We start from the raw sequence: 14,544 nt of genomic DNA on the forward strand, positions 1-14,544 counted from the left end.
TCAACTGTTTGAAAATCAAGAGGATGATGAAGTGAGTGAGGGTCAGAATGAAGGACCACCTACACTGGAGCATCAGAGGGGCTGGACAACATTATTAATGTATCTATATCTAGATATGAACATGTGCAGAATTCATACTGCAAATGGCAATGATATGGACGATATCAAATTTCTCCTGCAGTGTTGGAATATAATGTTTCACCATTCAACTATTGACAGTTTTTGTTTGTTTAAGAATCCAGCCACTGAGGTCATAAGACTGGAGCAAGATGCAGTTCAACGCACAGCAAAAAAGCCAAAGAAATCTGGCATTTGGTCCCACTGCTGCCATGGAAGCTGAAGTCAACAACTATCTGCTGTCTTCAATCAGGACAGTGGAGACAACCTGCCTCTATGGTGGAAAGACCACCAAGTAAACTTTCCCATCTGAGCAAAATGGCACAGAAATATTTTACATGCAAGCCACCAGCTCTCCATCAGAGAGACTTTTAAGCACAGGCGGTAACATCCTAACTTGTCAGAGGTCCTGTCTAAAGCCAGCAATGGTTGATTAGCTCGTCTTCCTAGCAAAAAAAAAAAAAACTTCTGGAAGAAAGCCATGCACACTGGCATGTTTTTGTAGATTGTATGCTGATTAAGGAATTCAACATATTTGTGAAGTAAAGTTTACAGTTAGTTGAAAGGGTTTACTATGCGGAGGTTTACTATAAGTGCTATATATCTGTGAAGCACTGTGTCAAAGCAGAGCACAGCAAAATACAATTCTGGTTCTTTTTTATTTGTTTTTGATGCAGCCAAAGACTAAATTTTCACTTTGGTCACATTTAAAATATTTCTGAAGAATTGTTGTGGTAGAGGTTGCAGAAAATGTTAAACTTAAATGATTCCTTTCAATGCAGCTTAAGACAAGGTTCTGTCTGTCGTGATAACATGTTGTTAGGTGACTGCATTTTCTATGTACATCTGCTATATTTACAGCATTTTCTCAGTTTTGCTTTTTATAATGCTTAATTTTCACTGTTATGTTCTATTTTTCAATTAAATGAAAAAAGCATTGTCGTAGTCATATCATATCAGTAATATAGTAAGATATTTGGTTTAAAAATAGAGATACAATACTTTGTCTATATCGTGCGGTCCTACTCCAGAGACATGGAGAAAAGCCCCTTGTAAAGGAACAACACAACCGTAGAATGAAGGAGCAACTTTAGGAAAAGTCTCTGCTGACATGCTGGAGGAACGTGAGGATCCTGGTGTAGGAAGAAGCTCAAGCACTCTCAGTCCAGTGCAGCCATATTTTTCAAAAGGTGATTCACCAAACACAAATGAAACTCAATGTGAGGATACATAAATCCTCTGGTCCACATCAGTTTTTTTATGGCCACTTACTTTGTAGTGCAGCTTTGCAGCTGTCATCTAACTACTTCTCCTTGTTTTCTTTTGACATGATATCAGGGGAGAGCGCGAACGCAGTCCCCCACTACCAGAAATTATGCAGTCGAGATTCCCACATTTGGGGAATTCGCAGGGGTCAGCACAACCGGAGTGCAATGGCTGAGCCTCGCCCTGGGTGAACCACCTTCTTGATCATGGTATCTCCCCTGCCAGGTAAGTATGAGTTGTACAGCTCAGAGGCAGGGATCTCATTCACACACATGCAATGTTGATAGATGGTGCAATGTAGAACATCTATAAATTACCAGAACCAGAGGTTTAAAAAGGGTGTGTGAATCTGCAGGACCTTCATGCAGACAATACAGTTTTGTACTGAGGCTGACAATAATTATTTGCATTTTACTTGATAAATAATGGCTATAGTTCCCATCATGCAATGCTGCATTCCCACGCCACATTCTAACCTCATATTGCATCTATTTCACCTCTAACAAATGAGCAACAGCTCAGCACATCTGAGTTTCACAAATGAGCCTAAGTTTAAACCATCCTGCATTCAGATGTTTGATTTTTAACTTAATTTCAGAGAAAAGGCTAAAAGACACTTTTCATTTTTCCCCACCCCCGTCACATCAGAACCACTTCCTGGTTCTTTGTTCCTGTTTCTTGTTCACTGCTGGTGGTCCACTGACCTCCATGCTACTGCCACCTATAGGTCTGGAGGGTGAACAACAGCAGGGGTGTGTGGCTGCAGGTCTTCATTCAAACACATCGAGGGTAAATCTGATATAATAAACCATTTCAAGCACAAGTTCAGTTGATTAAGTAAGTTTAGACTAGTGTACTACTGCTGGGTTGGAATGAATATCTGCAGCCAAATGGCCTTTTATGAAATAGTTTGGACATGCCTGTTGTATTATAAGCTCAGTGAGAAATAATCTTTTTAATATGTGAGCATCAAACAGCCTCTGACATAAAATCTTCAATTTTCCAGCCGATTAATAATAATGATTTCATGTCTAAAAGCTACCAGCCACGTTCATATTTGACCTGAATTTGAGTCTAACACAATACAGTTCAACAGCAGCACAAACTGCAGCCTCTGATAATGATCACATGGCTGAATTAAAACCTCTCTAAAACTGTTTCTACAAAAATCGAACATTATAACCTTTATGAAGGAGGTTTTACTGCAGGCCTGTTGCATTAGACTGCCTAAACAATTAAATTAGTTGAATTATTATAAATAAAGTAGGTTCTTTTGTACATGGAAAACAAATCATTTAGATCAATAAAAGAAAGTGCACAGATACACCATCTCTCATGTGGTGTAACTGCACTAGAAAATCATGCAGTGACAATTTCCACTGTGAATTAGAGAGAAATGAAGCCTATACAACACTGATAGAATCCAATCAATCACTACGACGAGTTAATACATTTTGCCCACTAGATGGTGCTCTGAGCTTGAGGGGAAAAGCCCCACGGTGGCTTCACATCACTACCTGAGGGTTATTAACACAAAAGCATGTCCAATGACTTAAATTACTACAGCAAATAACTATATTGCAATGATAACAGAGTGGAGTCTCTAAAAATGAACCACCACAATTACTCTTAGACAGTGAGAGGGGGGTGCACCGTTCCTGGAGATACTGCAATACCAGGTCGATGCGTGGAGTGGACGGAGCAAGCCCCTATTCCATCTCCCTGTTCCAAAAATCAATTTAATATATGGTCCCCGGGTAGGGGACGTATCAGATATTAAACTGATAAGAACAGATACTACACTTGATCTTAGCCAAAAGGCCGAGAAGCGATACTCCACAACTAGCAGAGGGGAGGAAGTGATTCCCCTCAACGTCAGTCCACCTCATGGTTTGAAACTACAGATAAGACTTTTTGCATCACAACACAACACAGGAAAACATGCCTATGAGATCATGTACCACCGGTGACGATTAGTAGCGATATTAACATTAAATCATAAATAAAATTAAAAAAAACTGGCGTCCACAATCACACCCCCTCGTTGCGTTCTGTGCACGTGGTACGCTGTGGGCCAATAGGAAGTTGTAGATTAAAAGCATCCTATTTCCCTTTACAGACAGATTTAACATATCAATACATGCAACTGTGTATTTACACTCATTCGGTATAACTCAATGACGCGCATGAAACTTCATCGCTTGAGGAGAATAATGTTTTTTCGCTTTAATAACGTTACTCAGCTCACAACAACAGGTTGAGCTCCTCCTCCTCCAGCAGACGAGAGCTAACTGCTCCATACGCTTCACAGCCAACACCTAGCAATGCAATCCTTCTTTAAAGTTTACCGGAGACACCATGCTCTGCTGCTCATTCAGAACAGAGACTATAACCGCTCAGTCAAATCGACGGTATAATTAATAGGATGACATTCAGCTACCTTGACAGATGTGACAATCAACGGCCCTGCCACTTACAGACCACTATCACTTTCAAAATGGCGGATAACGTTTGCGGAGTCTACACAAATGTACAAGCAGATGCAATAAACTGACATTTGTGGTCAACAATAGTCACACAACAGTTATCTGTCAGTGTACGGTTTTGTTAATCAAATATACAGAGCATGTCTGCTGTGACAAACCGACTTGAACTTTGGAGAAATTCGCTATAACTTCACTGACATGGCGGCCACGCAGGTGATGTAACCCGCGGTTAACGAGGGCGAATTGAAGTCAGTTTGAATTAAACTTCCATTAAAGCTTGCATGACAACTCCCCCTGACAATAACTCCTCACAATTTGTACAAGTCATTCTCTACTGAATAAAAGTGACAAACATAGCAACAGAAGGATAATTACCTTTAGCCCGCTTGCTAGCATAGCAGTTAACGGTCACTCGGCTAATGACAGCACGTCCAGCGGTCAGACGCTCAAAAGTAGCCGACAGCTATTTCGAAGAGTTTACACGATATTGTCTCTTCAATAAATAAAATGTTAGACGGTAAAAATCCTCTCACCGGAGTTTTCGTCCATCATACGTCCAAATAATCCGGTGACAGTTGACGGCTGCAACTTCACGATGATCTAAAATGGCTCCCGAACTTGCGCTTGACCCGTTGAGAAGGGAGCCGCGTGCACGTACAGGGCGCGTGCAAGAAGAAAGGGGGCGTGTTCAAAAACAGTCACGTGTTTAATCATTAAACATGTGAAATTAATTAAATATTTAAATTTAAAAGACTCACTCCACGGTGGCAGGGCCCGCCACATGTAAACAAGATAAAACAGTATCAGTTGTGTTTGTTTATTCAGTCATGAAAACAACGAGTTTGATTATTAAGTTTGATTTACAGAAAATATAAACATATAAATATTATCTTTATGGCCATGAGAAAATTGATGTTTAAAGAGATAATTAACTATGAACTAAAGTTTAATTTAATGTAAATTCTCCATTCATTAATGATGGTTTTTATGAAGTGTGACCTTGTTTTCATACTAGTCTTATATTGACACAGTCTGAGTCTTGCTGGGAGGTCAGAGGTCAGCCTGATTGAGTGTGTTGCTGTTTGGCCCGTCATTGGGTCTCTGATCACATGCAGCAGAACAGAGCGGTGCAGCATGACATGTGTTTGTAGGCCAATCCAGAAGTTAGCATCCCATCTGACACTCAAACAAACTGGGTAGAAACAGTGTTTGTGATGTGCATCAGTGTTGCAACATCCTCCTTCTCAGAACTCACTATCTGAAGACTTGTAATTGGTAACAGAAGGTTTCCTGGAAACATAGTGTTGCTGTCCAATCAAACCCACTGATCTCCAAAATGTGAACGTTTCATAAGCTAAGAAAGTTTATCAGCAACTAATCAGAAACCACCCTGCTCTCATTTCTTTCCTCACCCCTGGCCCTAATACTCCTCCGTATACAGCAGCCATGTTTTCAGCTTTGTGGAGATGCATTTTTCAGGTGATTCATTGAGTTTATTAAAGGTTTGTTTGGCTTCAGAAATACGAGAACCGTCTCAGCTCATAACGGAGCGCTCCCTCCTTCAGTTTGATCGCACAAATCAAAAACACCACATTTGGAGATTATGTGGTTTTGACTGGACAGACGATATATTTCTTCTGACCTGCATTCAAACATAAACATCCACCTGTAACATTTGAAGCTGTGGTACAATCTGACCAATCACAGCTCTGTTAACTGGTGGCACAAGTCTGTCGTTAGTCTCTTTTGGACAGGATGATAAAATAAATGAGCTGTTCTGAATGTTGATGGATCAGCACTGAGAATTTATGAAACAGATCCAGCAAGTGTTACAGCAACATCTTTAGTTGGTTTTCTGTTACAAGTACCAACCAACATTTAGTGTCGCAATAGTTTTGTTTATTTGTATAAATGTCCCACTAATTGTATTTTCTTCCCTTTGTCACACACACACCTGCAGCAGGTTGGCAGTCAGCACCTGCAGCAGCCCTGGTCTTCACGCTACCTGCTGCCAGGTGATCTCGTCAGTGGCTCTGGCTCGTCACTTTAAAGAGCTACTTCTCAGTGTTATTTGTGCTTTCTCTCAGATCTGACTTTTCGTTGCCGGCTTCCAGTGACCCGGCTCTCTGCACCTCTGCAGCCAACAGTCTCGCCCTGTGCTCACCTGAGCGCCACACGCCACGCTATCCACCAGCACCACCATGAGCTCCCTCTCCTGCTCCTCCTCCCTCCTCTCTGACGGAGTCTCCAGCCTGACTTTCTCCACCTTCACCTGCATTAACCTTGTGAAGTTAAATAAACCTGTTTGCCTCGTTGTCCGCTTCTGGTTCCTGCCAAAAACCACAGCAACAACAAACTGATTAGAAATGACAAATATAATTCAGTTATTTATCAGCTTAAAAAGAGCTGTTATCATTTTAAATATTTTTATTATTTCATCAATTGTAATTCAAAATAAACATTATTACACAATACTTCTGTCAGCTGATGAAGCTCAATGTTTCTTGTGTTTTATTGATGCATTAATTAATTAAAAAAAAGGGGGGGCGGCTGTAGCTCAGTGGGTAGAGCTGGTGGACTGGATCAGACGGCTGGTTCGAATCCCGGCTCCCCTGGGGCGGGACTGCTCTATGTGTCGAAGTATCCTTGCACAAGATACTGAACCCCAAAGTTGCTCCTGATGTGCAGTTGCACCTTGTGTGGAAGCCACTGCTATCAGTAAAGGTCCTGCGATGAGCTGGAGGAAAAAAGCGGCAACATCCCGCGACCCTCACGGTTTAAGCGGAACGGAAACGGACGGACGGATAATCAAGCAACGCAAACTAACACGTGTCACACATGTCTGATTACATGTTACAAGAAATAATGCAAATAATGAAGATTGTCAGGAGCCATGGTGTAACAGCAGGTCACTAGTTTGTGGACTTCTGTTCAGATGAATCTTGCAGTAAACTCAAGTTAAAACCTTTAATGTGTCTAAAAGTCATTTCACAACATGTGTCTGATCTTTTGATTAGATTCCTTGGTACAGAGCCGAATGCGTCAAAGTTTCCTGTGATGGTGAGATAAAGAAGTCACCTCCCTCCAGCCACTAATGACAAGCTGCTGATGAGGGTTAATATAGAGATAATCAGGTGAGAGGTGTCAGTGTTTGCTCGTCCTCAGAGCAGAATGGCTGCAGTCGCAGAGCTCTCCTTCCTGCTGTTTGCTCTCATCAACAACATTCATGCAGAAGAACGTATCATCATCAGAAAGGAATCGGACTCTTTCGGCTACAGGCTTCGCAAGGACTCCGACTCCTGCCTGATCTCCAGATTTGTTGGTGAGGAGAAGCTCGTCCTGTGGAATACCTCTGCCCTCTGGTCCCAGAACTCCGCAGTACCTGAAGACTTGAAACAACGACTGTCAGTTGTCACCAGCAACAATATTTCTTCTTACAAGATCCAGAACCTGACCCACTCAGACTCCGGTCAGTACCAAAAGAAGTGTTGGGGCAACGTGACATTTGAGAAAAACATCACTGTTATTGTTTGTAGTACGACAAATAGATACAATTCTATTAAAGTCAGAGCTGGAGAAACAGTGGACCTGCCATGTGAGGGAGCAGCTGACAATCTGGACATCCAGTGGCTCAAGAGTGATTCTGGAAATAAGAACAGCATCTGGACAAGAGTTTTTGGGGACAGTGTAACATCGGTGATGGACAATGTTGAAGGAAGATCCCAAGAGGTGAAAACCTCATCAGGACTTCGTATTTACAACCTCACGTTAACAAAGTTCAAATATTACACCTGTCTGGTGATGAACCAACAGCAGTGTGTCAGCAGTCACTCTGTACAGTTAAACCTACTAGATGAGTCGATCCTCCACACAGTGGGAGAGACAGCTGTGTTACAGTGTCCTGCTGCTGAGTTCACTGACAACCAGCCTCCACTTTGGACAAAGTATGATAAGAACCACTACACCCCAGAGGTTGGAAAAAACTACTCACTGGTGCTTTCATCACTTCAGTTAAATCACTCAGGTTATTACCATTGTAAAATCTACAACCATTTTCAAATGTATCACCTGGTGGTGTGCCCCAAACCTGGCCCACCTACTGTCGAGCTCTTCTCAGAAGGAGACAACGTCACTTTCAGATGCAGAGGTTGGGAAGAGGGTAGCTGGCACCACTGGTTCATCAAGTCAAACCAAACAGAAGACAGACTCTTGACTGACTATGATTTAGCACCTGATTCTGATCTGCAGAGCAGACTGAGCAGATTTAGAGATGACGGCTTGTTGACTCTCTCTAATGTCTCACTGGAAGACACAGGAGAGTACTGGTGTGTTGTGATGGGACCAGGTGATCAGTGTGTGTCATCGTCCAGAACTGTTCTGAAGTCCAGAGAGCCCTCTGGGATGGACTTCACCCTCTACACGGTGAGGTCCTCACTGCTCCCTGGTCTGCTGGTGATCCTCTGTGTTGTTGTGGTGGCTGTGAACCAGAGGACCAGGAGAGGAGAGCAGCGTCCAGCTCAGACAGACACTTAATAAACAAACTGTATGTTCATACTTACTCATCATCATGGTTTATCACCTGTTGTACATGTAGGTACTCATTTCATCTTTGATACAGGAGGTTCTATATTATATATTATGATATTATATGATATTACATGATATATGACATGATATGATATGATATGATATTATATATGTTGATGTTAAACTTGAGAGAAAGATGGAGACAGATTATTGTTATTATAATTACTAATAATAGTAGTTGTAGTATTATTATCAGATTAGTAGACATTTTCTTGTTGTCCTGTTGTCTTTGTTGTTAAGTACGTAAGTTAAAATAGATAAAAAGAGGGGTAACACTTCATAATAACATTGTTAAAAAAATATTAGATCTAATTAAATTGTTGCAATAAAGAAAATTAAATGTAATAATGTTGATATTGATAGCATGGGAATAAATAGCTGACAGATATAATATTAATAATGATAAATACAGAAATACTAATAATAGTTTTAAGGATGTCCCTCAGTTTCTGTATTAGTTTGTGTATATTGAATAATAATAATAATAATAATAATAATAATAATAATAATAATAATAATAAGCATTGCTTAACATGTATATAATTAATCTTTGAACATTCCACTGAAGGTATATTTTCAAACCTTTTTACTCAAAACAAATTCTTGTTCTGATGATTATGTGAATCTGAATTGGCCTTTATGCATTTATATATATAATAACTGTATCTTGTAGTGTTGTTAGTGCTGTATAACTGTTATTATACTTTGGTCTGTATCAGTCATCTGTATAAATGATCAATACATGTTGATACCCAGTTTTTACTGTGTTGATTGTTAAACATTGTTAAAATCTACTTTATAACATCAAAATATTTTATTACATGAAATGTTTTAACGATAAGTCGTCACATTTTAATAAGAAGTGTTTGCTGTTATAATGTGATCAGTCTGTATCTCATAATATGAAAATGTCTGTTTATCATGTAAAGAGCTGTTATCATTTTAAATATTCTTGGAACATTTTACTGTTTTTATTATATTCAATAAATTGTATTTCAAAAATCATGAAAATGTATCTTGCTGCATTTTATTACTCTCTATCAGTCATTTTAATGTCTACAATAAATATTGATTTCTGAATGCTCATATAAGAGTGACAGAAGTTGTGTGAACAGGTCTGATAGCAGCTTCAGTCGAGGAAAAAGCAGAAAATATCAGTAAACTGGATTATAGCTCCCAAACTTTTATTACAAGCGTCAACATTTAAACTTTAACATCCATCTCACCAGGACGGATTAAATTATATAAATTCATTAATGCTTCATCAGTAAGCATGTGAAATTAATTATAAATATAAAAGACTTTTGTTTCGTTGACGTCGTCTGAATGCATTCCATGAGTGATGTTGGTAAGTTTGTATTTAAATCAGGTATTTATTGTTTTACCTCTTGAAGCTACTAAAATGCTATAAATAGCTTCAAGTAACTGTATAAAGAAGTGCTACATAACTGATGTAATTAATTCACATTTCACTGAATGGATTTTTTATCAATAAAATACAGCTTATCTTATCAAAACAATTCTTGGGTAAGATGTTTTGTCTTTTCCTTAAATTCCATTTTCTCTTCTGTCTTCATGAATTACCTGATGACTGTTTGTAGGCTGATTTAAAATAGTGTAATGTCTCTGAAGCTGATTAAAGGTACTTTAATGTTTATACTGATATATGTGCAAGATGATCTAATTATATTATTGCTGACAAACAAATATTCACTATTTTTTGCATTAATCAGCTGATAGTCCACAACAGTGACCACTTTATTGACTAAAGTGTATGAAAAGGTGAACGCTACACCACAATGTAGACAAAACTGATGCTATTTAGAATATGTACATGAAACTGAAAGCCAACATTTGTCCAATGAAATGCAGTTATTCATAGACAGAATCTCTGGATCACACCACAGCACATGATTACAGAATAAATACATTGTAAATAAACAATATGACCATTTGCAGAATGCAGAATGCTTTATCATGTTTACAGATTGATTACTGCATATCTATAGCTAATTCCTCTATAATTGATCAACAATGGAGAAGTGTTTGTAGCTGCCCAACACTCTGTTATCCTGATCTTGTGTTGCAGACATCCTTTTTACAGGGGAGCAAATCTTCTTTGTAGTTTTTATGTCCCTGGGTTGGTTGGGCAGAGTGTACAGCAGGTCATATTGAGTAATGTCTCAATCCTATAATGCTTTTCCAGAAGCAAAAAGAGAGGAGGCTTGCTGGAGGAGCTATGAGTGAGGATGCACAGGTTTTATGTGCTGGGGGTTGGTCAGTGCTGGCAACACTCTGACGATGGAGGACAGACAAACCTCGATCCGTCACATTCTTGGCTGACGAGGCTTCTTGTCTCCTGATGAACTCAGCAACGCACTTGGAGTTTATTTTCAGGATGGGAATCCTGTGTTTGCTGAGTTACTTTGCAAGGTGTCTGCTGAGGAGACAGAGAGAGAGCTAAAAGACATCTGTATGATGCTTGGCCATTAAGTCATCAGATTTCGTTTCTGTACTGCATTCAAACTAAATGATTACTAAAACATAATCAATACTGAATTTAAATTCAGTGACATTTTTTTCCAGTTAAAAATGTTCCCGTTCATCTGACTGCATCAAAATTACCTTCTTGGTGGAGTTGCATTTGAGGACTTGATGATCCGAGTACGACAGTCCTCAATGTTCTGTTTCAGCGATCAGGAAGGTTTTCCTCAGCAGCCTTGGTGACAGCAGCTCCCACTTTGACGGTGATTGCTGAAACTGATGGTTGAGACTCTGGTAACAGAAAGGAATGCAGAGACAGACAGTGAACTTCAGCATTAGACTTACTTGTGATCCCACCAGGTTTGTTGAGCTGGCTGAGGAGGGTGGTATAGAGGTCTTCACTGTGCAGGTATTCCTCACAGTGGCTCTCCTGGACCTGCCTCCATACTTTGGCCATGGTGTTGCCCTGAGTGCGATCCCTCATCAGGCGGATCACCTGCTTCTCCACACTGCATCTAAAATTACAGCACAATCATTAAGAATGACATGTTCTAATACAAATTTTTAAATTCAATTTACAGTAAAATAACTGAGAGACTCACCTGAGTGTTAAAACAGCTGGGAACATGGCTCTGTGAGCTGGTTGATTATTGCTGTATCCCACACCAGGAAGCGGATGAGGGCATGTTCTTTCGACTCCTTTCTTGGCACATGCTGGGCACTCAGACCTGGGACAGCAAAGGCTGTAACCCCACACACCTGCTGGTCTCCAGAGAAACACACGGCTGTGGAAGAATGAGTCTGCTGAGGGCACTCCTCCTCCCACCACCACTCCAGGAAACTCAGCTGACTGAAACCGCATTCTGTCATCTTTTTTTTCTTTATACTTTAAGTTTCCAGGTTTTTTAACAAACAAACAAAACAAAAAAAAACAGGAAATAGTCAGCTAATAAAGGTGAAAAGACGGGTTGACAAGTTTAATGTACATTAGTGCAAAATGGAGTGATGATTCACACAGACAATGAGTTACATCTCAAAGAAAATAAAGTCCAGTACTTTGTATATTGCTCAGCCTGTAGTCTCCATTCGGTCACTTTTGAGGACTTTCCTTGTCCTGATGTTGGCGTGATTGTCCTCAAATGACATTTGGTGTTGGAAGAGCCCTCTTTCAGCATCCTCCATCACCTGGCGTCTGCCTCAGGGAGCCCATTAGGACCAGACTCCCACATTCTCTGCCACCCCTCTCTGTCACCTGGTTGAACAACAAAGACAAGACCTTCATTTACCAACCAGTAAGTGCTCTGACTGTAAGGTTGTTTATCCATTAAGCTGCATGTGTTACCTTAGGTGTTACTGCTGCCTCTGTCACAGTGCTTTTGCTTGTCTGCAGCTCTGCACCAGTCACATGAGATGTCGTCCCTTGTTGACCACCAGGAGCCGACAGAGGAGCCAGTAAAGAAATCAGTGTATTAGTATGAAACCTAAACGTTGCCATGATCAGTGTAATCTTTGAACTATGGCCTTACAGGTGATGGTGGAGTGGTTTCTGTCTGTGACGGCTGTGCAGGCTGTAGTTGGGAGGCAGCATGTGAAGGTGTCAGGTCAGTGTCCACTGAAAGGAAATCAGGACAAAATCTTACGCAGCCATGAGGACAAAAATCTGTGTTAAAGCCGCTGAAGGACCAAACCGTAGAACCATCCTCAGTGTTATTCTGTTGCTGGTTTTATTAGATACAGATTCTGCATTAATGAGGTTCACACAGTAATATTAATCCAAGTAGATAAAATGATGTACCTTGACTTTCAGATTCTAGGGAGACTTGTCCACTGTAGACAACCGCCGCCGCCCATTGGCCCGGAGTCTACATTTGCCCGCTGCCTGTTGGTCAGAAGTCTACAGTTGCCGGCACTTCGCCGCGCTCCATTGGTCACGAGTCTACAGTTCGCACGCCTCCCCGCCCCCTTGCGGTGATTGACACTTGGCAGTCAACGTTTTTTAGGAGACGGGAGATAGCCAAATTTGCACCGTCTATCCCGACTTTTTTTTCCAACAAAAAGACACAAACGTGGTAAGAGTTTGCGCATTGTCATCGTCATCGTATCACTTTCCTATCCGCCTTTGACCCCGATCCTACCTTGGCTTTGATCGAGCTATGTTTTTCCTTTGTTAATGCGCCTTTTGACATCGTTAACAGAGTCTGAATAAGCTAGCGGTCCATTAGTTCGTTCGTTCATTCATTCATTCAAAATCATCGTGGCTATTCATTCATTCTAGCGGATAAATGTGTACTGTTGAACTTTTACTGATTGTTATGCTGTAGTATAGCTCATTTCAATCGGGTAAAGTTTGTGGTCATGGGGGGATGGGATACCTGCACTTGCGCTTTGACGGGGGGTGGGTGTGGGGGGTTGTAGCCTGTCAAGAGGGGCAAGTGCCAGCAATTAAAACACAAACAAAACATATATAAGAAGAAAAAAATACGAGTCACGTCCTGTTGTCATGTAGCCTTGGCAGTGTGTACAGTCGGTCATTCATTCAACCAGAAATTATCTTGACAATTCATTCATTCTAGCGGATAAAAGTGTACTGTTTGACTGGTCATGATAGTTATTGTGAAGTACAGCTCATTTTAATCGGGTAAAGTCAGATGTGAGAGGTCAGAGGGATATTTCTTCATTGACTCCTGTGTCCTTCACACTAAATCTAGTATTTGACAGTTTGTTTGTGTTATTACATTCTCACTAAAAGACCCTTTCACACATATGTGTTTTGTTGAGCTTTAGTACTTTTATCCAGGGTGAAGTCTCAGATCACTTTAACAGTTCAATGTTTTTCAGCTAAGAGACCTGCAACAGATCTGTTGCCTGTCCTGTGTATTCTGGACACAAGTGTACCACAAGATAGGCAACAATGTGTTCTGAAAGCAACAAAGGAGGCCAAACTATGCCAGTCATCCAAACCCTGGATAATATACGATGACAGCAGACTGAGGGATCCAAAGACGGCTTGTGAGGAAGGTGATATCTCTGCAATAAGTGTCACAGAAGTACAACTAACGTATGATCCATGTAGATGTGTTTGCACCTGACCCACCCAGTGCATTGCTGCAGGCATGCCAAGCTCTGGCACTTATAAATGACTTACATGCTTAATATTTGTAATAACCTCTCAAATGTGTAACTCTTCAGCTAAGAAGAAGTGTCTCCTGATTACTGACAATCCCACAGAGAAGCAGTATCTGGGTCAGCTCGTCGTCACATTTGGAGACTGGTTACTAAATGAAGCTCTTGTCATTGTTATTCAACCAGGTGACGTACGAGGGGTGGCATAGTATGTGGGAGTCTGGTCATCATGGGCTTCCCGAGGCAGACATCAGGTGGTTAAAGGAGGATGCCGAGAGAGGGCTCTTTCAACAGCAGATGTCATTTGAGGACAAGCACGGGACAATCAAGAAAAGGAAAGTCCTCAAAATTTCCTGGAGTGGTGGTGGGAGGAGGGGTGCCCGTCACAGACTCTTTTTTTCACAGTCGCGTGTTTTTTTTGGAGACCAGTCGGTGTGTGGGGTTACAGCCTTCGCTGTCCAAGGTCTGGGTGCCCAGCACA

The 14,544-nt window shown here is 40.9% G+C and overlaps 1 protein-coding gene, 1 long non-coding RNA gene and 2 other non-coding genes across 9 annotated transcripts in view; 1 reads left to right on the forward strand and 3 right to left on the reverse strand.

The window, feature by feature from the left end:
- Positions 1 to 14,544, reverse strand: part of LOC119006945 (transient receptor potential cation channel subfamily V member 1-like) — a 76,655-nt gene that overhangs the window by 24,061 nt on the left and 38,050 nt on the right. For 2 of the 6 annotated variants that reach the window (XM_037076132.1, XM_037076100.1), the window contains exon 1: positions 4,403 to 4,553. The exons of 2 other annotated variants lie outside the window; for them this stretch is intronic. The gene's annotated coding sequence lies outside the window, so the exon portion shown is untranslated. Of the gene's footprint in view, positions 1 to 4,402; positions 4,554 to 14,544 lie in introns of those variants that run through there. 2 more of the 6 variants (XM_037076137.1, XM_037076121.1) reach the window with 2 other exon arrangements.
- Positions 1,453 to 1,616, reverse strand: LOC119013821. Its single transcript, XR_005072832.1, has one exon. It is a non-coding gene; the product is annotated as a U1 spliceosomal RNA (small nuclear RNA).
- On the reverse strand, positions 3,026 to 3,216 carry LOC119013782. The gene has a single exon (XR_005072817.1). It is a non-coding gene; the product is annotated as a U2 spliceosomal RNA (small nuclear RNA).
- LOC119006985 lies at positions 5,283 to 6,343 on the forward strand. Its single transcript, XR_005070971.1, has 2 exons — positions 5,283 to 5,348; positions 5,830 to 6,343. It is a non-coding gene; the product is annotated as an uncharacterized LOC119006985 (long non-coding RNA).

This window comes from Acanthopagrus latus, chromosome 2 (assembly GCF_904848185.1).
Source record: "Acanthopagrus latus isolate v.2019 chromosome 2, fAcaLat1.1, whole genome shotgun sequence".
NCBI classification, from domain to species: Eukaryota; Metazoa; Chordata; class Actinopteri; order Spariformes; family Sparidae; genus Acanthopagrus; species Acanthopagrus latus.